This window comes from Stegostoma tigrinum, unplaced genomic scaffold (assembly GCF_030684315.1).
Source record: "Stegostoma tigrinum isolate sSteTig4 unplaced genomic scaffold, sSteTig4.hap1 scaffold_238, whole genome shotgun sequence".
Taxonomy (NCBI): domain Eukaryota; kingdom Metazoa; phylum Chordata; class Chondrichthyes; order Orectolobiformes; family Stegostomatidae; genus Stegostoma; species Stegostoma tigrinum.
Window position 1 is genome coordinate 36193 of NW_026728172.1, and position 27832 is coordinate 64024.

Sequence of the window (27832 nt, forward strand, 5' to 3'; positions counted from 1 at the left end):
TATAATGAGCAAAACAGCTTTGCCCTGAATTTAACCACGTTCAGGGCCAGCCATACGAGAAAGGTCGTGGCGCTCAAATGCCATCTTCATTCTTACCTCCATAGATGCTTCTTCGCGAGTTGAATATTTGCAGGGTTTTCCTTGACCACTGGGACAGTTCCCCAGGACCAGACATTTCTCAAACCCAGAAACCAATCTTTATCAAAAGAGGCTATTATGCTGAAAAATGCTCTTTATCCTTGTCCTGCTGGTCCGTGTCACGAAACGCTGGCCCGGGTGAGGTTGGAGCTCACAGCCTGGGCATTTCACGCGCCTCTGTACCGTCAGAGAAGGACCGCGCGCTCACCGATTGCATCACTGGAGGCACAGAGTAGCTCCGTGCCCTCATTCAGTGTTCCTTCATCACAGTTTACTGTTTGATGAGTATTCCTGTTGAGGGTCTGATGGTGCTCCTTACAAACCCTCTATCACTGTACTTATTTCCTGCTCCCGCTCGTTTCATTATGTGGCGCTGTGACAGTGTCGTGACCCGTTCTTTGTAATGTGGCAGCATGAGCTTCGGCTCGAGTCTGAGTCAAACCACTGACTGTTGTCCCCAATATTTCCTCTTAACATATCCTGAAGTGATATTGTAAGGGATCAGTTAATATTGCAATCAGACATGCAGAGACCGTGGTAAGAATTGCCGAGGTTGTGAGATGAAGTCTCATCCACACCATGTTTTGTTGACACAGATTATAAGTGTGAAGCTAGATGAACACAGCAGGCCAAGCAGCATCTCAGGAGCACAAAAGCTGACGTTTCGGGCCTAGACCCTTCATCAGAGAGGGGGATGGGTTGAGGGTTCTGGAATAAATAGGGAGAGAGGGGGAGGCGGACCGAAGCTGGAGAGAAAAGATAGGTGGAGAGGAGAGTACAGGTGGGGTGGTAGTGAGGGGACAGGTCAAGGAGGTGGGGTGAGGTTAGTAGGTAGTAAATAGAGGTGTGGCTTGGGGTGGGAGGAAGGGATGGGTGAGAGGAAGAACAGGTTAGGGAGGCAGAGACAGGCTGGGCTGGTTTTGGGATGCAGAGGGTGGAGGGGAAGAGCTGGGCTGGTTGCATGGTGCAGTGGCGGGAGGAGTCGAACTGGGCTGGTTTTGGGATGCGGTGGGGGAAGGGGAGATTTTGAAGCTGGTGATGTCCACATTGATACCATTGGGCTGCAGGGTTCCCAAGCGCAATATGAGTTGCTGTTCCTGCAACCTTCGTGTGGCATCATTGTGGCACTGCAGGAGGCCCATGATGGACATGTCATCTAAAGAATGGGAGGGGGAGTTGAAATGGTTCGCGACTGGGAGGTGCAGTTGTTTATTGCGAATCAAGCGGAGGTGTTCTGCAAAGTGGTCCTCAAGCCTCCGCTTGGTTTCCCCAATGTACAGGAAGCCACACCGGGTACAATGGATACAGTATACCACATTGGCAGATGTGCAGGTGAACATCTGCTTAATATGGAAAGTCATCTTGAGGCCTGGGATAGGGGTGAGGGAGGAGGTGTGGGGGCAAGTGTAGCATTTCCTGCAGTTGCAGGGGAAGGTGCCGGGTGTGGTGGGGTTGGAGGGCAGTGTGGAGCGAGCAAGGGAGTCACGGAGAGAGTGGTCTCTCCGGAAAGCAGACAAGGGTGGGGATGGAAAAATGTCTTGGGTGGTGGGGTTGGATTGTAGGTGGCAGACGTGTCGGAGGATGATGCGTTGTATCCAGACGTTGGTGGGGTGGTGTGTGAGAACGAGGGGGATCCTCTTGGGGCGGTTGTGGCGGGGGCGGGGTGTGAGGGATGTGTTGTGGGAAATGCGGGAGACGCGGTCAAGGGCGTTCTCGACCACTTTGGGGGGAAAGTTGCGGTCCTTGAAGAACTTGGACATCTGGGATGTGCGGGAGTGGAATGTCTTATCGTGGGAGCAGATGCGGCGGGGGCGGAGGAATTGGGAATAGGGGATGGAATTTTTGCAGGAGGGTGGGTGGGAGGAGGTGTCTTCTAGGTAGCTGTGGGAGTCAGTAGGCTTGAAATGGACATCTGTTACTAGCTGGTTGCCTGAGATGGAGACTGAGAGGTCCAGGAAGGTGAGGGATGTGATTGAGATGGCCCAGGTGAACTGAAGGTTGGGGTGGAAGGTGTTGGTGAAGTGGATGAACTGTTCGAGCTCCTCTGGGGAGCAAGAGGCGGCGCCGATACAGTCATCAATGTACCGGATGAAGAGGTGGGGTTTGGGGCCTGTGTAGGTTCGGAAGAGGGACTGTTCCACGTAACCGACAAAGAGGCAGGCATAGCTGGGGCCCATGCGGGTGCCCATGGCCACCCACTTTGTCTGTAGGAAGTGGGAGGAATCGAAAGAGAAGTTGTTGAGGTTGAGGGCGAGTTTGGCTAGGCTGATGAAGGTGTCAGTCGAGGAGGACTGGTTGGGCCTGTGGGGCAGAAGAAGCGGAGGGCCTTGAGGCCATCTGCATGCGGAATACAGGTGTATAGGGACTGGACGGCCATGCTGAAAATGAGGTGTTGGGGGCCAGGGAATTGGAAGTTCTGGAGGAGGTGGAGGGCGTGGGTGGTGTCACAGATGTAGGGAGGGAGTTCCTCGACCAAAGGCGAAAAAATGGAGTCCAGATAGGTGGAGATGAGTTCGGTGGGGCAGGAACACGTTGAGTCAATGGGTCGACCACGGCATACAACGCATCATCCTCCGACACGTCCGCCATCTACAATCCAACCCCACCACCCAAGACATTTTTCCATCCCCACCCTTGTCTGCATTCTGGAGAGACCACTCTCTCCATGACTCCCTTGTCCGCTCCACACGCCCCTCCAACCCCACCACACCCGGCACCTTCCGCTGCAACCACAGGAAATGCTACACTTGCCCCCACACCTCCTCCCTCACCCCTATCCCAGGCCCCAAGTTGACTTTCCATATTAAGCAGAGGTTCACCTGCACATCTGCCAATGTGGTATACTGCATCCACTGTACCCGGTGTGGCTTCCTCTACATTGGGGAAACCAAGTGGAGGCTTGGAGACCGCTTTGCAGAACACCTCTGCTCAGTTCGCAACAAACTACTGCACCTCCCAGTCGCAAACCATTTCCACTCCCCCTCCCATTCTTTAGATGACATGTCCATCATGGGCCTCCTGCAGTGCCACAATGATGCCACCCGAAGGTTGCAGGAACAGCAACTCATATTCTGCCTGGGAACCCTGCAGCCTAATGGTTTCAATGTGGACTTCACCAGTTTCAAAATCTCCCCTTCCCCAACTGCATCCCCAAACCAGCCCAGTTCGTCCCCTCCCCCCACTGCACCACACAACCAGCCCAGCTCTTTCCCTCCACCCACTGCATCCCAAAACCAGTTCAGCCTGTCTCTGCCTCCCTAACCTGTTCTTCCTCTCACCCATCCCTTCCTCCCACCCCAAGCCGCACCCCCATCTACCTACTAACCTCATCCCACCTCCATGACTGTCCGTCTTCCCTGGACTGACTTATCCCCTCCCTACCTCCCCACCTATACTCTCTCCACCTATCTTCTTTTCTCTCCATCTTCGGCCCGCCTCCCCCTCTCTCCCTATTTATTCCAGAACCCTCTCCCCATCCCCCTCTCTGATGAAGGGTCTAGGCCCGAAACGTCAGCTTTTGTGCTCCTGAGATGCTGCTTGTCCTGCTGTGTTCATCCAGCCTCACATTTTATTATCTTGGATTCTCCAGCACCTGCAGTTCCCATTATCTCCGGGTCAAAGGCCTGTAGATTCATTTTTAGTTTTCATTGCCTTCCAGAGGTGTTTAGAAACCCCTCTCAGGCCGCAGTGGTGTCCATCGCTCCCTTCGCACTTTCAATCTTTACTGACTGCGAATGTGACAAAAGAGCAGAGCATCTTCCCCCGTCGCCGTCACTCTCAGCGCACACATTCCAAAGAACTCAACGGTACGACGCCTGCGCAGTGCTCGCCTATAATGTTCATCAGGGACCTTTACCAGCGCGGGGACTGCTGGGTAACGGCCGTGACATTGAAAACCCTCAATCAATACAAATTTTACTGTGATGCGGCAGTTGGAAAAGGGTGCAGTACAAAACAACAATACAGCACAGACGCAGGCACTTCAGCCCTCCAAGCTTGCGCTGACAGATTTTGCCCTTCCATATTAAAACTGTCTTCTCTACAAGATCTACATCCCTCTATTCCCTTCCTATTCATAGACAATGTATATATATTTACTTTTTCCATCTTTCAAGTCTGAATCTATAAATAAGACAATTTTGTTAACTTATTTTAAATAAGTCTCGAGCGGTACCCATCTAAAATTAAAATTGTAACTACATGGCAATGGGTAAATGGAAAGGAGGTGATGGGATAGTGCTAATGTGTAAGTGGTCAGTACTCCAGAACCCTCCCTCTGACACTTTCAGGCTGTGACTTACAGATAGTCACTCACCTCCTTTTGGAAGAATTTGTTTTCCCTCAAATCCACTTAAAACCTCCAACTACTTATTTTAAAAGTGTTTCCCCCGCCCCGGTTATTGATTTCTGTACTAGGCGGAGATGATTATCCCTATCTAAGCAATCTATGCCCTCCAGAGCTTTGTTCACTTCAATCAGGTCCCCATCCAGCCTCCTCTTCCACCAGGAAAACAACACAGCCTCTCTACTTTTTCTTCATAACCCCATCACTCCAGCCCAAGCAACATCCTGCTGGATCTCTGCACTTGTGCAGTCACATCATCCTTTGATGTCATTTATGTAAATGATTTGGATGTGAACATAGGAGGCATGGTTATTAAGTTTGTAGATGACACCAAAATTTCTGGTGCAGTGCGCAGTGAGAATGTTATCTCAGAGTACAGCAGGGCCTTTATCAGATTGGCCAACAGGCTGAGGAGTAACAGGTGGAGTTAAGTTTGGATAAATGTGAGGTGTTGCATTTTGGGAAGGCACACCAGGACAGGAGTCATGCACTTAATGGTAAGGTCCTGGGGAACATTGCTGAACAAAGACTTTGGGGTGCAGGTTCAAGAGTTCCTTTAAGGTGGAACCAGAGTTAGATAGGACAGTGAAGGAAGACTTTGGTATTCTTGCATTTGTTGGTCAATGCATTATAGGTGTTGAAGTGTCATATTGTGACTATACAGGATATTGGTTAGGCCAATTTTGGAATGTTGCTGTCAGTAAAGACACTTGAAGTGGTTCAGAAAAGATTTAAAAGGATTTCACTGGAGTTGGAGGGTTTGGGCTACAGGGAGAGGCTGAATAAGCTGGGGCTATTTTCCCTGAAATATTGGAGGCTGAGGGGTGGCCTTGTAAATGTTTATAAAATCGTGAGAGACGTGGCAAAGGTGAGTAGTCAACGTCATTTTCCCAGGCTAGAAGTCCAAAACTGGAGCACATAGCTTTAAGTTGATAGCAGAAAGATGTAAAAGGAACCTAAGGGGCATTTTCTTTTCATGTCGAGGGTGGTACATGTATGGAATGAGCTACCACAGGAAGTGGTAGAGGCTGGTACAATTACAACATTTAAAAGGTATCTAGATGGGTGCGTGAACAGGAAGAGTTTGCAGGGGTATGGGCCAAATGGTATTAAATGGGACCACATTAATTAGGATACCTGGTTAGCTTGGACGCATTGGACCAAAGATTCTGTTTCCATGCTGTACAACTCTGTGGCTCTAAGTTGGAGAGTGGCAGAGTTGCTTCTGAGACTAAGATCCTGAATTTAAAAAGAGGAAGCCGTGAATGGCATGGCACACAAGCTGGCCATAATAAATTGGGGAGCATAACTTAAGGAGATAGAATTGGATAGGCAAGTGAAAACACTTAAAGAAAATATTGGAGAACTGCAACAGTTGTTCATTCCTATCTGGCACAAAAATAAAATGAGAAATGGGGCCTATCCATGACTAGGAGGGAAATTAAGAATAGTGATCTAGAGTCTTAGAAAATAAGAACATGACGTGCTGGTGTTGGACTAGGGTGGACAAGGTCAGAAATCACACAACACCAGCTTATTAGTCCAACAGGTTTATTTGAAAACACAAGCTTTCGGAGCCTCAGACCTTCTTCATGAACAGATTGCTCTTTCGCCCTTGAGACTGTTCTGCCATTCATGCTGATATTGCTGATCACCAACTCAGTACTTTCTCACTTTCAACACCCTTTGATCCCTTTATCCCTCTGAACAATAATCTAAACCTTCTTCACAACGTTCAATATTTTGCTAAACCACTTTCTTTGGTAGTTGAAGTCCACAGATTTACTCCTCTCTGAATGAAGAAACCCCCTTCCCGGAATCAGTCTGGTATATCTCCATAGCACTGTGACTACAAAGACAGACTATCATTCCTTAGATAAGGAGAACAATACTGAACGGAATACTCCGGGTGCAGTTGCCCTGGTGTCATGCAGTGTTGTTCAGTTCACTGGGTGTATGATATGTCGTGTCCGCCCCGGAACTATGACGCTTGGTATGAGTTTCAGCCAATGAGCGAGAGCTACATATATTCTTGCCCGTCATTCACTCCGATTGGTTAGACAATCGCCCGTGTTTTGTTGGTCACACATATCTGCACCCCCCCCCCCCCGCCCCAACATTCACACTGACGGCAGCTCCAGGCCAATCACACAGGCCCAGTGCGCAGTGCAGGCATTGCAGCAGGCTGCAGGTGGTGCCAAGTTGGAGGAGGGGACTCAATTTGAGAAGCTCTCCAGGCTCAAGCAACAAAATCCCTGTCCTGCTCTCGAGGCAGGAGTTTGTGAGACGGGGTAGGAATGGAAACCGCGGGAGGTGATGGCCTGGGCAGTTTATAATCTCGTAGTGGAGGCCTGGGGCCCCCATGTATCAGGCCAAGGATTACTAACCGCCATCTTGGTTAGGTCGGGGACGGGAATTCTCCCCAGATACTTGGCCGCCATTTTCGGAAAGGGAAGCCGTGTCTCACTTGGGCAGAAATCGATGAGGCTGTGACTGAGAAGGAAATCCTAGAGGTGTATGGGGAGGATTCACCGAACAGCCACTGGAGACTCAAACCCCGAATCAGACTCACTGATTTGATTTTCAGTCAGCCGACTGGAGTTGGGAACTTGATCCAGAGAGAAGAGGACGGAGAAAGGGAGAAAACTGGAAGAGGAGGACAGAGATAGGGGGATAGTTCTGGATTTCAGTCGAAAGAGGAAGGAGGGTAGAGCCAGGAGTTTACAGAATTGAGAAATAAGAGAGAAGAATAATGTTCCTTAGGATCTGGACATGTCTGTTCTGAATTTTTTCCTGCAATGACAGTAAATGACTTTTGTAAACTCCTTTTGCAGGATATTAGAAGAGAAGTATTTGCAGATATTAAACACAAATCAAATTTCCTGCTGTGAATGGTTGACTCATGCAATTTATGAGGAGCTCAGTCCCTTCAGCCTCTGAATGTGGAAGGAGAAATGTTTGACCTGTATGTAGGTGATACACACAATATTCAGCTGACAATATTGCAGTGAGGAGACTGCATAAAAGATTTACCCTGTTACACATCCAATGTGGGAGCATTCCAGCATATTTCTTGTGGAGAGAAATTGAACCAATCAATCAAGAAGGTTGGGAAAACATTTACACCATTCACAGTGGGGAGATACTCTGCTCGAGCAATGTGCTGTCAAGGCTTCAGTTGATCAACCATTCTGAAGTGATACAAAGGTGACAGTACTGTGCAGAAACCATGGAAATGTGAGAACTATAGTAAAAAGATTCAATTACCCATCCCAGCTGGAAATCCATCAATGAATTCACATCAGGAAGAAGCCACTTACCTGTTCTGTGTGTGGGAAGGAATTTAATCAAACAACCAAACTCATGTCACATCAGAGAATTCACACTGGGGAGAGACCGTTCACCTGTTCAGAGCGCGGGAAGAGATTTACAGACATTCTGGCTCATGTGACATCAGTGGATTTGCACCGAGGAGGGGAGAAGCCATTCAATTGTTCGGTGCATGGGAAGAGATTCCCTCATTCATCCAGCCTTCAATCACACCAGCAAATTCATACTGAGCAGAAACTATTTGGCTGCACCTCCTATGGAATGAAGTTCAGACACGCATCTGCCCTCATTGGACACCAGCGAGTTCACGCCAAGGGGGGGGGGGGGGAGAAAACCATTCGCCTGCTCTGTATGTGGGAAGGGCTGCAGTCAATCATCCAGTTTGCTGAGACACCAGCGAGTTTATCCCAGAGAAAAGCTGTTCAGCTGCACTTCCTGTGGGAGTAGTTTCAGGTGTTCATCTTCGCTCTGCTCATCAGCAAGTTCACACGAGAGAAGGCCTTTCATCTGCTCCATTTGTGGGAAGCGATTCACTCAGTCCTTCAACTAGAGATAAATAAGTGAACCTGAATACTTTTATACTGCAGTAGTTCAAGGAGGAAACTCACCAGCATCTTCTCCAGGGTGACTAATGATGGCCCAGCAAGAGATTTCCGTATTTTAAGAAAGAATTGAATTCTGCTACCAAAATTAAGTCTGACAATATTAGATCTGTTTCAACTGATGTAAACACAACTATAATTGGCTGCAGTTTGGTAATCTGGATATATTGCTGATGGTTTGGACAAGTGTCCCTTTTTAAAAGCACCAACGGTCATTCTGAATTCAAGATTTGTGTTTGGAGAAAGAAGCAGATGCCTTGTGAAAGGGAAAACATAAAAATCAATTTATAGAAAGAAAGCTGACAAAGGAGATGACCAAACAAGTTTTGTTCATCAATGCTTGCAGGGCCAACTGCTCCTTTCACTGCCCTGTATTGTACAGATTAACAGCGTCACATCTGATAGGGCCAGGGTAAAGAATGAAGTGAAACTGGGCTATTGTCATAACTTTAACTTTGTTTCACATTTTCTTCTTCTTTCTCTTGGCCTTGACATTCCCCTCTGAAATGAAGAAGTTTACCTGTATACCTGGTCAGGCAGCAAGCCTGACTCTCAATCCAGACCGAAAACAAAGACAAAAATAAAGCTTGTCTTTAAGCCTCTACCCTACACTGATGACAGTGCACTGGTGCACTCAACTTTCTTCTTTACCACCTTATCCAACTGTGTTCAGGGAGCTATCTGGAATTAGGCCCCAAGATCCCCCTTTATACCAATGATCCTAATGGCCCTGCCATTTACTGTATACTTTCCTCTTGCATTTAGCCTCCCAAACTGCATTACCTCAATTTTCTCTGAATTAAAGTCCGTCTGCCATTTCTCCATCCAACTTTCCGATTGATCTACATCCTGCTGTGTCCTTAGACACCCTAACTCACTATCCTCAGCTGCACCAATTTTCACAGCATTAGCAAACCAACTTAGATTTTCATCCAAATCTTTTATAAAAATAACAAACCTTGTGGAACACCCCTGGTTACAGATCTCCAGTCAAAAAACACCATCGCCACCCACCCTCTGTCCTCTAACCCAATCCAATTTACCAACGCACCATGGATCAATCTCATGTGACTTAATCTACTGGAACCACCTACAATGAGGGAGCTTGTCAAATATTTCCGTAGAGTACATGCAGACAACATCCACTGCGCTGCCTTCAATCAGCTTCGTGACTTCAAAAAAAACAAAAAAAACACAAGCCAGTTTGTGAGACATGACCTCTTCTGCAGGAAGCCACGTTGCATGTTATCCACATGAACTTTAGCAAGGCCTTTGACAAGGTTCCTCGTGGCAGGCTGATACAGAAGTCGAAGTGACCTTGGTTACACCATGAGTTGGGTACAGAACTGGCTTTGTCATAGAAGATGAAGAGTAGCTATAGATCTGAAACCAGTGCTTTTCTGTAGGAATCAGACCGCTGTCGTTAACATATTTATTATAAAAAATATTTGGAGGAGAACATAGGTGATCAAATTAGTAAATATGTGAATAACAGATCTGTGGAGCTGTGAGTAGTGAGGAGGAATGCTAGACGATACAGCAGGATATAGATTGACTGGAGGCTTGTATGGAAAAATGGCAGGTGGCATTTAATCCAGACAAATGTGAGGTGATACATTTTGGAAGGTCTAATGAAGGAGGGAAGTGCACAGTAAATGGTAGAATTCTGAGAAGCACAATCATAGAGCAGTATCTAGGTCTACAGGTTCACAGTTCCCTGAAAATGACAAGTCTAGTGGAGAAGATGGTCAGGGCAAAGTGTATAAAAACTGGTCATGTTGCAGCTCGCTAGAACTTCAGTGAGGCTACATCTGCAATGTTGTGTACAATTCTGCTCACCAAACCACCACAAGGATGATCAGCTTTGCAAAGGGTACAGAAACAGGTTACCAGGATGTCACCTTGTTTGGAGGATATTAGTTATGAGGAGATGTTGGATAAAATTGGTTTATTTTCTTTTGAACATCAGAGGCTGAGGGGCAACCCGGTAGAAATTTACAAAACTGGGAGAGACATGGATAGTTGGAGTCTAGAGTAGAAATGACAGTTTGTGTAGGGGACATAAGTTTAAAGTAATAGGGAAAAATGTAAAGGAAGTGTGAAAAGTAAGTTTTTACACACAGGACAGTATGTGCCTAGAATGCATTGCCAGAGGAAGTGGGATAAGCAGGTACAATCACAATGCTTAAAAGACATCTTGATGGATTTGTGAATTGGCAGGGAATAGAGAGATACAAACTGTGCAGGGGAAAGAAAGAGATTTCATGATTAGAAAATCATGCGTTAATGGAGGCTTGTGGGCTAAAGGGACTATTCCTGTTCTGTAGTGTTATTTGAGACCTCAGTTTTTCAAATACAGACTGGAATATTGGTAGAGTAAGAGGCAGCAAGGGTAAGTTTTCCTGGATTGTATGCACGATAAATTTCCGAAAACAGTGCATTCAGTTCAAAAAGAAAGAGCGCTCGTTTGGTCCTACTTCTTGGGAATGATGGGAGCCAAGTAGATCAAGTGTCAGTGTCAGACCATTCAGGAGACCATGATCCCGTGTAGGAAGGTACAGAATAATGTCAGATAATAACCAGCATTAATTCAGAATGAGAAAACTCAATTGATGGAAAGTTGTCTTCAAGGGCAAGGTCAAAGCTGGACAGCAATGACTGGAGTGACAGGTTGATGGGACAAAGTATAAATAATAATAAGGGCTACTTTCAAAGAGAAGATGGCTCAAGTACACTCAAAAAGGAAAGGAAGTGCAAACATTCAGGGCTGCTTGTATGACAATTAGAATTTAAGATAAGATTTAAAAAAAACACTTATGATAGGTGTCAAGGAGAAAAGTCCAAATTGACAGTCACAAGGAATACAGAAGGTCCAGAAGTTGGGGCAAGCAGATGAAAAAGCACACAAGGAAGGGAGACAGTTAGGAGAAAAGGTTGGCAGCCAGTTGAGAGGGGCTGGTAACACACTGGCTATAACAATGTAGGAGAGAAACATGCAGATTCTGGGCTCAGACACAGGGCAAAATTTAGGAGCCCCTTGGCCTTATCGGAAGCAGCAGAGGCAGTGGATCGATTGCCACCATGAGTGAGACAATGAAGCTCTTTGAGCTCCTCAGTTGTTGTTGTAGGTGAGGATGGAGGATACATGGGGGAGGGGGAAGAAATGTTCAATGAGAACAAACTTGTATTAGAGATATCATTAAAAAATAAACATACTGCAGGTCACACAGAAAGCTGATTTGGCTCTTATGCTAAATATAAAGACTGAGAACTGGAGTTATAAACCAGTGGAAACAGATTCCATTGAAATGGTTCAGTACTGACTGTGATTGAAAGCAAAATCCAAACATCCAATAGCTACCTACAAACTCACTTCTGTGTCAGCAAATGAGATAAATGAGTGAATCCCTTCCCACCCTCAGAGCAGACGAATGGCCTCTCTCCAGCGTGAACTCGCTGGCGTATATTGAGGCTAGTTGATCACCTGAAGATATGTCTGCAAAAAACACACAAATAGTCTCTCAGCAGTGTGAACATATTGATGATTCATCAGTTGCCCAGAACATTTAAAGCACTTCCCACAGTTTGGACATTTAAAAGGTCTCTCGTCAGTGTGAGCAGCTTGTATGCCAGGACTGTGGTTCACCAAGTGAATCCCTCCCCACAATCAAGGCTTGCATTGTGCCAGTCCTGGTAATTAACTAAAACCGTGTCCACACACACAATACGTGTATGCTTTCTCCTTACATGTTCAAAATCTGATAATGTTCTGTTTACAATAAACTGAGGTGTCCATAAGACCCTGGGATTATGCCTGGTGTCAGTTTCCCTTTGAGTACACTGTGAAATCAATTTAAAACAGAACAATGCAATGAAGAGAGAGTCCACACAAACACCAGGCTGCCGATGCAATCAGCTCGTAATGAATCTGGTAGTTTGATTAGATTAGACTCCCTACAGTGTGGAAACAGGCCCTTTGGCCCAACAAGTCCACACTGCCCCTTGAAGCATCGGACCCAGACCCATCCCCCTATCACCCACACACCCCTGAACACTCCGGGCAAATTAGCATGGCTAATCCACCAATCCACCTAGCCTGCACATCTTTGGACTGTGGGAGGAAACCGGAACACCTGGAGTAAACCCACACAGCCATGGAGAGAATGTGCAAACTCCGCTCAGACAGTTGCCCGAAGCTGGAATCGAACCCGGGTCCCTGGCACTGTGAGGCTGCAGTGCTAACTACTGAGCCACCGTGCCACCCCGTAGGATTAATGACACACTATTTAAAAAAAAGTGACCACAAAAGCCAGTGATTCACTAATGTCGATCAGGGAACAGAAGCTGCCACCTGGTCTGGACTTATACAAGACTCTGGCGTCTTTGTGAGTGGACAGACAAAGAATGTTGAGAAAGAGGTGAAATACAGGTATTGACTAAATCCACATCTCAATCAGGACTTTGACATCATGTCACAAACCCTTAATCTTCACTGTTGTGAATGTCCAGTGTGGAAGATCTATGGAACACCATCACGGTGAGGACCCCCTCCAAGTCACACATCATCCTGACTTGTTTGAATCCAGTGCAGGATGAACAGCAATTTCCTCCAATTAAACACTGAGACAGCTTCTACACTGACTGCAACCTTCTGTCTAGTAACTGTGTGAAGCTGAACCAGACTGTTCACAACTCTGATGAAATACTTCACACTAAGATGAGCTTTCTCCTGCATCATCACCAAACTAACTGTTTCTATCTCAGTAACATCACCTGACTCCATCCACATCTCAGCTCATCTGCTGCTGAAACCCTATCCATTCTTTGTTACTTCTAGATTTAACTACTCTAACACAGACCGGTCCCCCACATTCAACCTTCCTGTAATGTTGGAGTGATTCAAATCTCTGCTGTCTCATTTCTAGTGTTATTGGCCCAAAGTGCATCACAGGTGCTAAAAAGATACATCAACAGATCTGTTAAAAGACTATCCAATTTAGCATCGTGATAGTACCATACAGCATGATAAGTTTTTCTCAAAGTGAGAATGGGACCTACTTTCCACAGGACTGTACAGTAGTTACTCTCACCGAATGCTGTTCTGGATAAACGCTGAGGATGAGCTAACATAGGTTTTCCCCTCCCTCTCTCGCACTGTTCTTCCTCATCCCTGTTGTACCATTTTGTTTCTATGTCTCCTGTACACTCAAACATGTCTGTGTAGCTCCTTGAAAAGATAACTTTAATAAAACTTCAAGTATATTCTTTTTTGCTTCATGCAGCAAGTCATATGTGTATTGTCTCCTCTTTTCTTACACTCGCAAAATCCTGCTGAGAAGAAAATGCCAGTTGCTGAAGGAACATTCGCAACAGTGGGATTCAAACCCACATCAATGAAAAGACTGGAGTCTTAATTCAGCTCCTTAAGACTGTTCAGCCACAGTAACTGACAAGTCGTGGTCATCCTTATTGTCTTCAATGATGATGTCGCTGCACCAAATTTTAGTCATGGAGCAGGAGAGGCCTCGAGACTGCATTACCATTTCTTAAATCTCTAACAACCTCAACCTCAACACCATTTTTGCCTCAAATCCCTGCAGAGTCTCCAATTTCTCTCAGGTTACCTCTCATGCTTTTCTCTTCTCAAGAAAAGAACTTCTTGCTGTTTAACAGAAAGTGTGAAAGAAACATAGGAGGTCTGGCAATGAGACAAGTGAAATCATGTTAGTTTCAAGATATTTGCACTATTTCTTTCTCTCCGCAGGAATGGCTTCACTAACATCCTACATAATTGTTAAAAATTGTAACAACTATGTAGCAATTAAAGCTAAAATTCGATCTTCTCTCTTAATCATTTGCAGCACCCGCAGAAGACTTTAGACCCATTTCTGTCCTTTTCCATACCCATCCTGAATCGAAAAGAGCGAAAATAACAGACCTGCTGAATTTATCCAGCACATTTTCTGGACATTTTGGGTTTCTAAATTAATTCCCTCAATGTGTCAAATGTCTTAAATGCTTGCTCACAAGGTCTTCGTATCTGCTATTTAAATAGTGCACTGTGAACACTTCAATCATCCATTTTATATGAAACAAGCACACAGTAACTGAACCGTCTTCACGCAAAAATACAAAAATGTATTTCCTTTCTCATCTTTTAAGCCCGTTTGGTTTTTTGTACCATTTAATATGAAGTCTTACAACTGCACCAGAAACCTCTGGTTAAAAAGATTCTGAAAATGTAGTCCGTAACATGAGAATTGGCAAAAGTTGTTGACACACAGAAGAAAGAAAATGTTGTGTGAGATTCAGCAAATAAAGGAACATTTCTTAGACTGTAGCTGAAAAAAATTGGTTTATTGAAACAGACTTTTTCACCATTCGACCGAGTGACTGGAGTTATACAGGGCACTTAAAGATGAGGGCAACAACATCACGAAATTAATTTTGAATGTTAAATCCTGGAGCAAGTACTGAAAATGGATTGCAATGTGAATGAGAAGAATACATTGGAACCTTGGGATTTTCTAAAGCAGTTACCTTTTACTTCCTTGGACTGCAGCGGCGTCCGTGAAAAACCCATTTGTCACCTTATAAAGCAGGATTTGAACATTGACTGTGGAAGGCCAAGTTAACTCAGTTGTTGGAACATACGCTGTTTAAGTGCAGAGTTGTGAGTATGAGCCCAACACTGGGCACCACCTGTTTATTTAGTATTTTCCCTTTGCAAATTCCCTTCCTCCAGCTATTCTTGATGACCCTTACATCCCATGAATCAGCTTAGCGAATCTCTTTTGCACCGCATTCAACGCCAGCATATCCTTTCTTAAATACGAGTAGCTAAACCAATATGGCTTCACCAACATCCAATACAGTTGTTACAAGATGTCCCGATCCTCAAAACACCAACACCTCGCAGTTAAGGCCAAAATTCCATTTACTTTCTTCATAACTTCAGCATCAGTTTAGGACTTTAGACCCATCCTTGTCCTTTTCCATACAAATCCTGAATCGAATAGTTATAATAACTACCTGCAAAATGCTATCCCACTGAAACTTCAACCACTTGCTCAACTTTGTAACCTAAAGTCAAGTCCAGGACCTTCCCCTTCCTTGTTGGGACTTCTACTTAGTGGCTGAAAAAATGCTCTCCTGGATGTATTTTAAAAATTCTGATAAATCCTTCACATTATGACGACTCCATTAATGTTGAGGAAGTTGAAAGTCTCTGCTACCATAATCCTGCTACTTCTACACTTTCTCAAAATCTGTCTCCTTATTTATTTAAAGGGGTTTTCAAAAATGTCACCTGTCCTTATTGCTCTATAGATTCCTGAAGCAAAATAACAATATTTCCTCCTCCTTTACCACCTCCACTGCCTTGCATGAAGGCCCTGTATCCTGGAATACTGAGCTGCTAACCATGTCCAAGTGACAGCAATGGCTTTCTGACCCCACTAATTTGTATCCTCAAATCATCTGCCTTATTCATCTGACTCCAAGCATTAAATACCATTCACCCGTGGCAAACTCGCTTATATCTTAATTGCCCAATGACAATGCCTTCCAGACTCTCTTGTTTCTTCTCTTTTTGGCCATTATTATTTTTGAACATTGTCTGGATTTCAGCCCACTGCTAAACTTTTTACATGACCCCCAACAGTACTGGAAACCCATCCCCAGCTCCCACAAGGATGCAGTTCCCATTCCAGTTTAGGTGTAACCGCTGTGTGTAATTCTACTCTTCCTGCTGAAGGACGGATGTTGTAAAACTTCAAAAGGTTCAGAAAAGAATTGTAATGGTTATTATTGTAATAGTGTACCATTAGTACACTAAGTTTCAAGCATTTTGGGATGACTCGGTTCCCAGTTGCTCATATGAAATGTACTGACTGTCATTGAGTGAAAAATAAAAACCACAGGTTCCTCGCACTTGTTGGAGGTGAGGATAGAGGAGATAGGCTCTCCATCTCCCCTTTCAAAATAAATTAGTCTGCTTTTGAGATAAAGATCCAATGCACAGTAGTTTTAATAAAATTTATATCATTTTTTCTCCCAACAAGGTAACCAGACATGTGGTGTTTTCAAACATCATGAGAAACAAGCCCAGATAACATGACTTGAATACAGATAATACGAGCAACAAAAATTCCTACAGATTCTTGGGAACTCATTGGTGTTTAACCACAGTGGCTCAGCGGTTAGCACTGCTGCCTCACAGTGCCAGGGACCTGGATTTGATTCCACCCTTGGGCAACCGAGTGTGTGGTTGTTGGCATATTCTCCCTGTGGCTGCGTGGGTTTCCTCTAGGTGCTCTGGTTTCCTCCCACGTGCTGGTTAGTGGATTCGCCAAGCTAAATTGCCCAGAGTGTTCAGTGATGCGTACATTAGGTGGGCTACGGGGAGATGTGTCTGGGTGGGATGCTCTGAGGTTTTGTGTGGAATTCTTGGGCCGAAGGGCCTGTTTCCATACTGTAGGAATACTCCGAATTCTATGAAAACCCGTCCTAATGAACTAGGGAATCCCTTTTCACACACTGCGGGTGGATTGTCTTTACCCAGTGTGAATGTGTTGATCTACAGCAATAAAACGTTATCATTTTCAAAACCTACTCTACAGTTACGTATTTGTTATTGAGATTAATGCGAAAGGACTAATAAATTAAACGCCATTTATTTCAATGCCAGAGGCCTAACAGCTAAGGCAGAGGAACTCAGGGCAAGATTGGAAACATGAAACTGGGTTATCATTGCAATTACAGAGGCAAGGCTCAGAGGTGGACAGGGCTGCCAGCTTAATGTTCTAAGATATAGTTCCTATAGAAAGGATAGAAAGTCGAAGGGGGAGGGGGAAGCAAAGCAAGAGAGGAGGGAAAAGTGGCATTTTTGAGCAAGGATAACATTACGGCGTTACTTAGGCAGGATATATCTGAGAATACATCCAGGGAAGTTATTTGGGTGGAACTGAGAAATAAGAAAGGGATGATCACCTTATTGGGATTATACTATAGCCACCCCCATTAGTCAGCAGGAATCTGACAAATAATTTTGAAAGAAGTTATCTGGAAGAATAACAGGGTGGTGATGGAAGGGATTTTAACTTTCCAAACAGACTGGGAATTCCATGGTCTAAAAGGCTTGGATGGAGCGGAGTTTGCTGAGAGTGTAGAGGAAAATGTTTTGATTCAGTATGTGATGTACCGACTACAGAAGGTGCAAAACTTGACCTGCTGTTGGCAAATAAAGCAGGACAGGTGACTAGGGTATCAGCAGGGGAGGACTTTGGGGCCAGTGACCATAATTCTATTAGTTTTAAAATAGTGATGGAAAAGAGTAGACCGGATCTGAAAGTTAAAGCTCTATATTGGAGGAAGGCCAATTTTAATGGTATTACACAAGAGCTTTCAAAAGTTGATTGGGGCAGATGTTCGCAGGTAAAACAGAAAGTTAGAAAGTGGGAAGCCTTCAAAAAAAAAAGAGATAACGAGAGTTCAGGGACAGTATACTCCTGTTCGGGTGAAGGACAATGCTGGTAGGTATAGGGAATTCTGGATGACTAGAGAAATCAAGGTTTTGGTCAAGAAAAACGAGGAAGGACATGTCAGGTATAGACAGCAGAGATCGAGTGAATGCTTACAAGAGTATAATGACAATAGTATACTTAAGAGGGAAATTAGTAGGGCAAAAAGGGAACATGAGGTAACTTAGGCAAATAGTATTAAGGAAAATCCAGTGGGATTCTACAAATAGATTAAGAACAAAAAGGATAACGATGGAGAGATAGGGCCCCTTAAAAAGCAGCAATGCCTCCTATGTGTGGAATTGCAAGAAATGGGGAATATAATAAAACAAGTATTATGCATCAGTATTTACTACAGAAAAGGATATGGAAGATATGGACTGTGGGGAAATAAATAGCAACATCTTGAAAATTATCCATATTACAGAGGTAGTGATGCTTAAAACGTATAAAAGTGGATAAATTCCTGGGACCTGATCAGGTGTATCCGAGAACTCGGAGGGAAGCTAGGCAAGTGATTGCTGGGCCCCTTGCTGAGATATTTGTATCATCGATAGTCACATTTGAGGGACCAGAAGTTGGCTAATGTGGTGCCACTATTTAAGAAAGGTGGTAAGGAAAAGCCAGGGAACTATAGGCCAGTGAGCCTGATATTAGTGGTGGGAAAGTCGTTCTAGGAATCCTGAGGGATAGTACTTGAAATATTTGGAAAGGGAAGGACTGATTAGGGATAATCAACATGGCTGTGTGTGTGGGAAATCATGTCTCACTAACTTGATTTTTTTTGATGGAGGAACAAAGAGGATTGAGTAGCGCAAAGAGGTGGATGTGTTCTATATGGATGTCACTAAGGCGTTTGACAAGGTTCCTCATAGTAGACTGATTAGCAAGGTCAGATCAGATGGAATACAGAGAGAACCAGTCATTTGGAAACAGATCTGGCTTGAAGGTAGAAGACGGAGTGCTGGTGGAGGGTTGCTTTGTCGACTGGAGGCCTGTGACCAGTGGTGTGTCATTTATAAAGATGATTTGGATGTGAATGTAGGAGTTATAGTTACTAAGTACCAATCCTTGCAGCATACTGCAGGTCAAAGGCCTTTCCAAATGGCCAGCTCTCCCTGGATTCCATGTGATCTAACCTTGTTAATCAGTCGACCATGAGGAATATCGAAAACATCCACCGCTCTGCCATCAATCTTGTTTCTAACTTCTTCAAAAAAACTCAATCAAGTTAGTAAGGCATAATTTCCTATGGACAAAGCCATGTCAACTATTCCCCATTCAGTCCACGCTTTCCAAATATATGTAAATCCTATCCCTCAGAATTCCCTCCAACAACTTACCCACAACTGACATCAGGCTCACTAAAAGTTTATTGTTCCCTGGTTTTATGTTACCACCTTTCTTAAACAATGGCACCAGATTAGCCAACCTCCAGTGTAACAGCTCACCTATGACTGTCAATGGTGCAAATATCTGAGCAAGGGGCCCAATCGCAAGCCTAGCTTCCCGCAAAGTTCGAGAATACACCTGAAGAGGTCCTGGGGATTTATCCACCTTTATGCTCTGTATGGCATCCAGCACCACCTCCTCTACAACATGGAACTTTTCAAGATACACATTCATTTCTCTAAGTTCTTTAGCTTTTGTATCCTTTATCACAGTAAATACTGATGTAAAATACTTTTTTGTATCTCACCCATCTCGTGCATTCCCACACATAGGCGGTCTTACTGTGCTTTTAAGAAGCATAGTAGTGTCAAAATTGGCCTCATTTAAAACTTTGACTCTTCGACCAAAGTCTATCCTTTTCCATAATTATTTTAAAACTAATAGAGATATAATCATAGGCCCCAAAATATTGTCCCCCCTGCTGACCCCTCAGTCCCCTGCCCTACCTTATTTCCCAAGAGAAGATCAAGTTTTGAGCAGGGACTAATGACACCAGTACAAACAGCCCAAAGATCAAAGTTCATTCCTTGATTTAAGGGCAAAATCCTTCAAATGTGGTTGTGGTGAACTTGCTGGTGTGTTAACAGTTGGGATGATTGAGTGAATCCCTTTCCACACATAGAACAAGTGAATGGTCTGTCCCCAGAGTGAACTCGCTGGTGTCTCAGCAGGTTGGTTGAGTGAGCAAATCCCTTCCCATACTCGGAACATGTGAACAGTCTGTCCCCACTGTGAACTCGTTGGTGTTTCAGCAGGTTGCTTGACTGAGTGAATCCCAGCCCACAATCAGAGCAAATGAACAGTTTCTCCCCAGTGTGACTGCGTTGGTGCATTTCCAGCTGGGATGGGTAAATAAATCCCTTCCCACAATCCCCACATTACCACAGTCTCTCCCCAGTGTGACCGTGCTGGTGTTTGGGCATTTCAGATGAATCTTCACAGAATCTTCGACACACAGACAATACGCATTTCTCCCTGGTGTGAACAGTGCTTCTTCCTTTAATGTTCAAAATCCTGAGATAATTAGGTTACGACAAACAGATTGAGTGTCAGATCTGGATGTGGTTTTGTTTGATTTCTCTGAATGCAATCACAATTTCAAACTGAAGAAAAAAAAAGTAGAGAGAGAGAGAGAAACCAGAAGAACACACACAAAGATTGTCAAACTCAGAAATTAATCTGATCAATTGTGGATGCAACACTGAGGGGCACTGCTGGATTATCAGTAAAACTGAACTGGTTCATTAAATGTCCTTCAGGGAAGGGAAACAGTCAGCGTTTGTCCAAAACTACAAAAAGAGATAGAGTTTGGACAGACATGAAGGGCAGGCATTTTATTCATCTGAAAATGAATCCAATTCCTGTTTTCTCTCCATACCCTCTGATCCTTCTGAAGGACTAAGATGCAGAAAAATACCTGAAATCTAAAATAAAAACAGAAAATGATAGAGATACTCAGCAGATCTGGCAGCATCTGAAATGGTGATAGATGCAGGAACCATTGCAATCTTGAAGAAGTGTTGAGATGATCATCCACTGCACCAAAATACAGGTTACACACCGAGTGCCAGAAAACGGGCCTAGCTTCAATAGGTGCTTGATGGCCAGCACCGATACAATGGGGACATTGTTGAACACAATGTTACCCGAGTGTCTGACCCCATTTAGTTCCGTGTTTCTCTCCTATTCTCTTTTAGGAAACAGGCAGCAGCAAGTAGTGAAGAATGCAAATGATATTTCGGCCTTCATTGTGAGAGGATTCGAGTACAGGAAGAGGGATATCTTTCTATAAGGGCCTTGGTGAGACCACACCTGGAGTCGTGTGCACCTTTGTTCTCCTTTCCAGAGGAAGGATGGCCTGGCTACTGAATGATCGGAAAGAAGGTTCACCAGACCAATTCCTGGGATCACAGGACTGATGTATGAAAAGAGATTTGATCTTGATTAATCCTTCTTTCTTTTAATCTTTCAGCCACCGACAACATCATGAACTAATTTCAAATCCCATTTGCTGATTTGAGTCTTTTACTGCTAAAGCTATACTTTGGTTCCCATTCCCCTGTCATACGAGTTTAAATCCTCACCAGTGGAACTAGCAAAAGCATCAACAAGAATATCTGTCCCAGCTCTGCCCAGGACAATTGTTCAAGCTTGTGCATGTCCCACCTTCCCCAGAAACAAACAAACAGTCTCAATGCCTCAGGAATCCAAACCTTTTAAGTTATAGCTCCAGCCATGCACTCATCTCATCTGTCCTCTTATGCTTTTACTAGCACATGCATTGTAGCAGCTCACACTGTTACGGGATTAGATCACGAAAGGTCCTGTGGGGGGTATAAAAGAGTCCTGTTGAGAAGGAACATTAGGGAATTTACTTGGGTTTCTGTAAACAGACAGTTCAAAACACATAAGCATTTTAACAAGAGGCAGTTTTTAAAGGCCTGGTTCAGCCACAATCACAAGTTTGTTACTTAATAAAAAGTAGAAGCAAAAGTCTGATCCTACAGCATTCTGAACTGTTTAGGTAATTGTAACCAGAAATGCAAACAACCAATTAACATGAAATGGTTAGCTGAATTCCTTGAGCAAATGTTTGTCAGCAATAAAAGCAGCTCACTGTATCATTATGGAAGGAAAAGCAATAAATGGCGTAAACACAACCTCGAAAAGACCAACAACATAGGAAGGGGCAAAGGAAGATTATAAAGAGAGAAGTCAGGGCTGCAGAGAGATAAAACAATTGAAATGTAGATACGGATAATTTGAATAAATTCTTACATCCAAAGATCAAGGGAAGAGTGACAAAGATAGATTACAAAATCCGAAATGAAGATATGGTTAGTGCCTTAGTTATTTGTGAAATCTGAACAAATTTTGTTTCATGGCTTGGTAAAGCTCTAAAGTGACTGAATTTCACACTCAGTGGAACTGGAATAGATGCTTTTTATTAAAACAAGAAAGTAATAATGGAAAGCGCTTAGAGTAGAAAATGAAACTTCAGTTTAAAAATCATTTACAGAATGCAAATCGTTGGGATTGTAAACTGCAGCAGCAAGTCAGAAACACTGTTTGATCTTTTAAGCTGAAGTAAGAGAGGGATTTTTCCACAATTTGTCAACTGTATTACAAAATTGTAGTCACTTTATATCAGAGTTGAGTTTAAAAGACTTAATCACAATTCCTAACAATCCACACTACAGTTAGTAGAGAATTTGGAAAAGTTCTTCGTGATAAGATACCATTTTGGTTTTTGGCAAAAAAATGTGGTGCAGCTGGCAAATGTCTGAGGAGGAATATAACTGTCAAAAGCATTGTAAGGTCCCAAAGACAGACGAAGTAGTTTTCGAGCTAACCTCAGGAGATTATAGAAGGGTTTAGGACTGAACATAGTGTTGTCCACGATTGTTTGAACATAGGACATAGAACATTACAGCACAGTACAGGCCCTTCGGCCCTTGATGTTGTGCCGACCTGTCATACCGATCTCAAGCCCGTCTAACCTACACTATTCCATGTACGTCCATATGCTTATCCAATGACACCCTAAATGTACCTAAAGTTGGCGAATCTACTACCGTTGCAGGCAAAGCGTTCCATTCCCTTACTACTCTCTGAGTAAAGAAACTACCTCTGGCATCTGTCCTATATCTTTCACCCCTCAATTTCAAGCTATGCCCCCTCGTACTCGCCGTCACCATCCTAGGAAAATGGTTTGCTTACTGGATTGGATATATTGATTTGGGGTGTGTGGCTAACAATGACAACAATATTGCATGTAAATAACACCTAGCGAATGGAATAAAAATATCACAATCAGCCAGGGAAAGTTTGAGTGTCACTGTCCACTCTTCCAATCTGAGCTGTATTTAAGAGGGGAATTAGGCCTCATGTGAAAGCCAGGTTTGGAGTGGACTCTGACCTCTCCCACACATGCGGTAACAGAGCTCTGAATAAAGGTCACTTGTACAACTGAACACAACACAAACTTCTCCCGACAACAATGTGGCACTGGGTGTAAGCTTGACAATGCTACATTTGAGATCTCGTATTTTAGTGTATCTCTTAACTTCCTATCTTCAGCTTTCAGGTCCTCCTCCCTTGGTTTTCCTATGTCACTGGTACAATCGGATGTTCACCCTCCCACTCCAGAATGTCCTGAAGCTGCTCCATGTCATCGCTAATCCTGGCACCAGGGAGGCAACATACCATCCTGGATTCATGTCTCTCTCTATTGAATCCCCTGTCTCTACAGTCATATTTATCGTTTCCCTCCCCTTCTATGCAGCGGAGTCACTCCGAGTGCCATGAACCCGACTGATGCTGCTTCCCGAGTGGCCACCCCAACATCCTCCACCTCCCCCGAACAGTACCCAAAACAGTATATCTATTTGAGGGGGATGACTCTAGCACTTCCTTTCTGAGCCTTTTACGTGTCTGATGGTCACCCATTCCCTTGCTGTCTGTGTAATCTTCACCTGCTGCGTGACCAATCTGTTGAGAATGCGACCACAACCTTCTCAGTTACCATGGATGCTCCATACTGACTGCACCCACAGCTCAAGCTCTGAAAAGCAGTTAACTAGTAGCTGCAGATGGACACACTTCCTGCACAAATAGCCAATAGGGACACTGGTAATGTCCCGGAGTTTAATGCGGAAAACCGTGAGGTGATTCACGTTGGAAGGAGTAACAGGAATACAGAGTACTGGGCTAATGGTAAGATTCTTGGTAGTGTGGATGAGCAAAGAGATCTCGGTGTCCATGTACATAGATCCCTGAAAGTTTCCACAAGTTGATAGGGTTGTTAAGAAGGTGTACAATGTGTTCGTTTTTACTGATCGAGGGATTGAGTTTCAGAACCATGAGGTCATATTGCAGCCGTACGAAACTCTGGTGCGGCCGCACTTGGAGTTCTGGTCACCGCATCGCAGGAAGGATGTGCAAGCATTGGAAAGGGTGCACAGGAGATTTACCAGAATGTTGCCTGGTATCGAGGGAAGGTCTTATGAGGAAAGGTTGAGGGACTTTAGGCTGTTTTCGTTAAAGAGAAGGTTCAGAGGTGACCTAATAGAGACATACAAGATGATATGAGGATTAGATAGGGTGGACACTGAGATCCTTTTTCCTCAGATGGAGCTGGCTAGCACGAGGGGATATAGCATTAGATTGACGGGTCATAGATATCGTACAGATGTCAGACATAGGTTCTTTACTCAGAGTAATAAGGGCGTGCAATGCCCTGCCTGCAACAGTAGTAGACTCGCCAAGTTTAAGGGCATTTAAGTGGTCATTGGATAAACATATGGATGATAATGGAATAGTGTAGGTTAAATGGGCTTCAGTGTGGTTTCACAGGTCGACACAACATCAAGAGCCTATGTTCTATTGTGCAAGAGGAGCACACCACAGATGTGATGTCTTCTGTTATGACTTCTCTCCAGATTAAACCAGTTTCTGCCTTAAAAAGAATTTAATTAAGCTAGGTCCTCCCCCTTCATTTCAAACATTACTATTATAAACCTAAAGCCCCTAACTTTATTTAAGCTAATACATACTTTAAAAACTGTAAGAAAGTTCTTTACGGTATCAAATATCAATTTGAGAGACTTTCTGAACTGCCCAAACTGAGACTGAGCATCACACTCAATCTTTCAGTTTCACTTTCTGTTTCACCCAACTCCAAAGCACTCTCACTTAGCCAAGCAGTACTCACAGTGCAGCCTTTTCATTTTCATTGTCTGCTCACACCCACTCTGATCTCAGCCTCCCATACTGTTTCAACGCAGCTCAATGGAAGCTCAGGGAACAGCATCTTCACATTAAATGCAGTAATTTATAACCCTCAGGAATCAACACAGACTTCAGTTTCAGGATCAATGGAGTTGTCAGGAAATGGAAGATTCCACCTGGAGGGGTGCTGGAATTTGTGCACATAAGGAATTTTAAAAGGAAGTTTGCAGGTATTCAAGAATGAAAAATGTATGGATTAAAATCATTAAGTAGGCGATTGGGACTAAATATGGCAGTTCTTTAAAAGAGACGAGGTGTTGTTTGGACAAATCTACCCCTCTCAGGCCAATATCTCCTTTCTCAGCTGCAGGATATAGAACTGAACACTTATCCCAGGGGTGATCAAACCAAAAATTTGAATATCCTGCTTTCAAGTTACAAACTTACCAGGAATATTCTCCCACGCATAGAATGGTTATACCTCTTCCCTTTCCCAGTTAAGTGTCAATGATACTCAGATCCTGATCACTCCGCTTAATGGAGAACATGCTTTGTGATCCTGGTCTGCAAATTATTCTCAATAAATATCCTGTAAAGCAAATCCACAAGAGATAAATAACGGTCAGCCCTGGACAGAAATCCAGAAAACACAACAAGATTGTCTGGAAAAGGCAAACATTTCTCTTGGTTTCTGTTAGTTATGTATAAATCCTCCTCTTCAAAGCACCCTGCTCCCCCACACAGAAAAATGCAGAGGTAAAATACACCCATTATTAGAGACTGAGGAAGTCAGACATTAATAAATTTGACCAGGGAGCACAAGGGGACTCAGAGCACTTTCAGTGATTTGATCCCAATCATATGAATACTGGGCAAACGGATATGCTTTAATAGATCATAATATTTAAAGCAGGACTTCCTACAGTGAGAGTGCAACAGGTAACATGAAGTTCTAAGCAAGGGTTAGCGGATCCGAAACGTTATTTTTTTTTCTTTCACAGATGCTACCAAACCTACTGAGCTTTTCCAGCAACTTTGTTTTTGAACATGCAGTTCTGAACGCGTTTTCGGCATTTCTCCTCCATTAAATATCTAACGTATAACTTGCAGCAATTTATACTGCCTGAAGCCAGTACTCCGCCAGTGTCAAAAGTCCTTCCCAGGAAATACACGCCATGTCTCACAGTCTGGGAAAGAAGTCCAGAAAAACAAAAACAAACATTTCTCTTGTCTTAATCTCCTCTCCCAAACAAGAAAGGCTGCGCTTGCGTTCCACTGCAGATTGCCACCTATAAATATGGCGATCCCGCATGAGTCCCGAAGATCATTGCCCCTAATAAAGATGGTGGCAATTACCTCTGCCTATCGCAGCCTCAGGTCCGCAGCAGTTTTTTCGTTTGCTGCAAAACACGGGGCCGGCATGTTAAAATTTGTTTTCTGACATGCATCAACGGCTATTAAAGCCTCTCAGTCAATACCGAAAGTATTTCCCTCCCGTTTTTTTGCAGCTTTCCTTTTTGTCCCGTGTACTGTACTTTCGGCAAGCAGCTAACCTTCAGTCGCAGAGATATTGCGTCTCCGGACAAAGACGATCACGTGATTTTCAAACAGACAAACATCTCACTCGCTCTGATTGGTTGGAGGATAGGCCGCTTCCATTGGGTCCTCCAAGCCCCGCCCCGTGCTCCGATTGAACCAAAGCTGACATCGCTCACAGGGAGACAGCAATAGCTGCAGGTGCTGGAGTCAAGGATGACACAGTGTGAAGCTGGAGGGACACAGCGAGCCAGGCACCATCAGAGGAGCAGGAAAGTTAATGGTTCAGGACCCTTCTTCAGAAATGGGGCGGCGGGGGGGGGGGGGAGGATGGGAGCTGAGACATAAACAGAGTGGGGGCTGGGGAAGGTAGGTGGGAAGGTGATAGGTGAGTGCAGGTAGTCAGTGGTGAAGATTTTTCCTGCTGTTCATTCGCTCTGTGAGTGATGGTGAGGGTTCATCCCGAGATGGGTAAAAAAAGGGCCATTCCTGATTCTCCTAATGTACGGCAAAACAGCTTGTATTTTATGGAAACTTTTACTCTGTCATTTTCCTCGATGTTTTGGCTGTTTCAGAGACTTGGATAGAGCAGGGTCAGGAATGGATGTTGCAAGTTCCAGGGTTTAGATCTTTCATTGAGGTCAGGGAAGATGGTAAAAGAGGGGGAGGTGTGGCTTTGTTAGCCAAGGACAGAACAACGGTGGCTGAAAGAACTTTTGATGAGGTGGTATGGGCTGAGATCAGAAACAGGAGAGGAGAGGTCACACTGCTGGGAGTTTTTTATAGGCCCCCGCAAAGTTCCAGGGATGTGGAGGAGTGGATTGGCAAAATGATTCTGGGCAGGAGTGAAAAGAACAGGGTGGTCATTATGGCAGATATTAACTTCCCTGACATTGAATGGAAATGCTATAACTCTAGAATGTTGAATGCATCAGTTTTTGTCCAATGTGTGCAGGAGGGTTTCCTGACTCGGTATGTCGAAGGGCCGACAAGAGGGGAGGCCACACTGGATCTGGTACTTGGTAATGAACCAGGCCAGGTGTTTGATTTAGTGGTAGGTGAGCACTTTGGACAGAGTGACCATAATTTGGTTATGTTTACTGTAGCAATGGAAAGGTTTAGGAGTATGCCACAGGGCAAGAGTTATAGATTGGGGAAGGGCAATTATAATGCGATTA

The 27832-nt window shown here is 44.2% G+C and overlaps 1 long non-coding RNA gene across 3 annotated transcripts; it reads right to left on the reverse strand.

Moving 5' to 3' along the window:
- Nucleotides 1-14755: 14755 nt before the first annotated feature.
- Nucleotides 14756-26707, reverse strand: LOC132207992 (uncharacterized). 3 transcript variants are annotated; one of them, XR_009444102.1, is made up of 3 exons: nucleotides 26475-26707; nucleotides 25566-25707; nucleotides 14756-21734 (listed from the first exon to the last, which is right to left on the reverse strand). It is a non-coding gene; the product is annotated as an uncharacterized LOC132207992 (long non-coding RNA). The 3 variants fall into 3 exon arrangements; XR_009444101.1 differs by having other exon boundaries at nucleotides 14756-21712; nucleotides 26136-26707; XR_009444100.1 differs by having other exon boundaries at nucleotides 26136-26707.
- Nucleotides 26708-27832: the final 1125 nt, after the last annotated feature.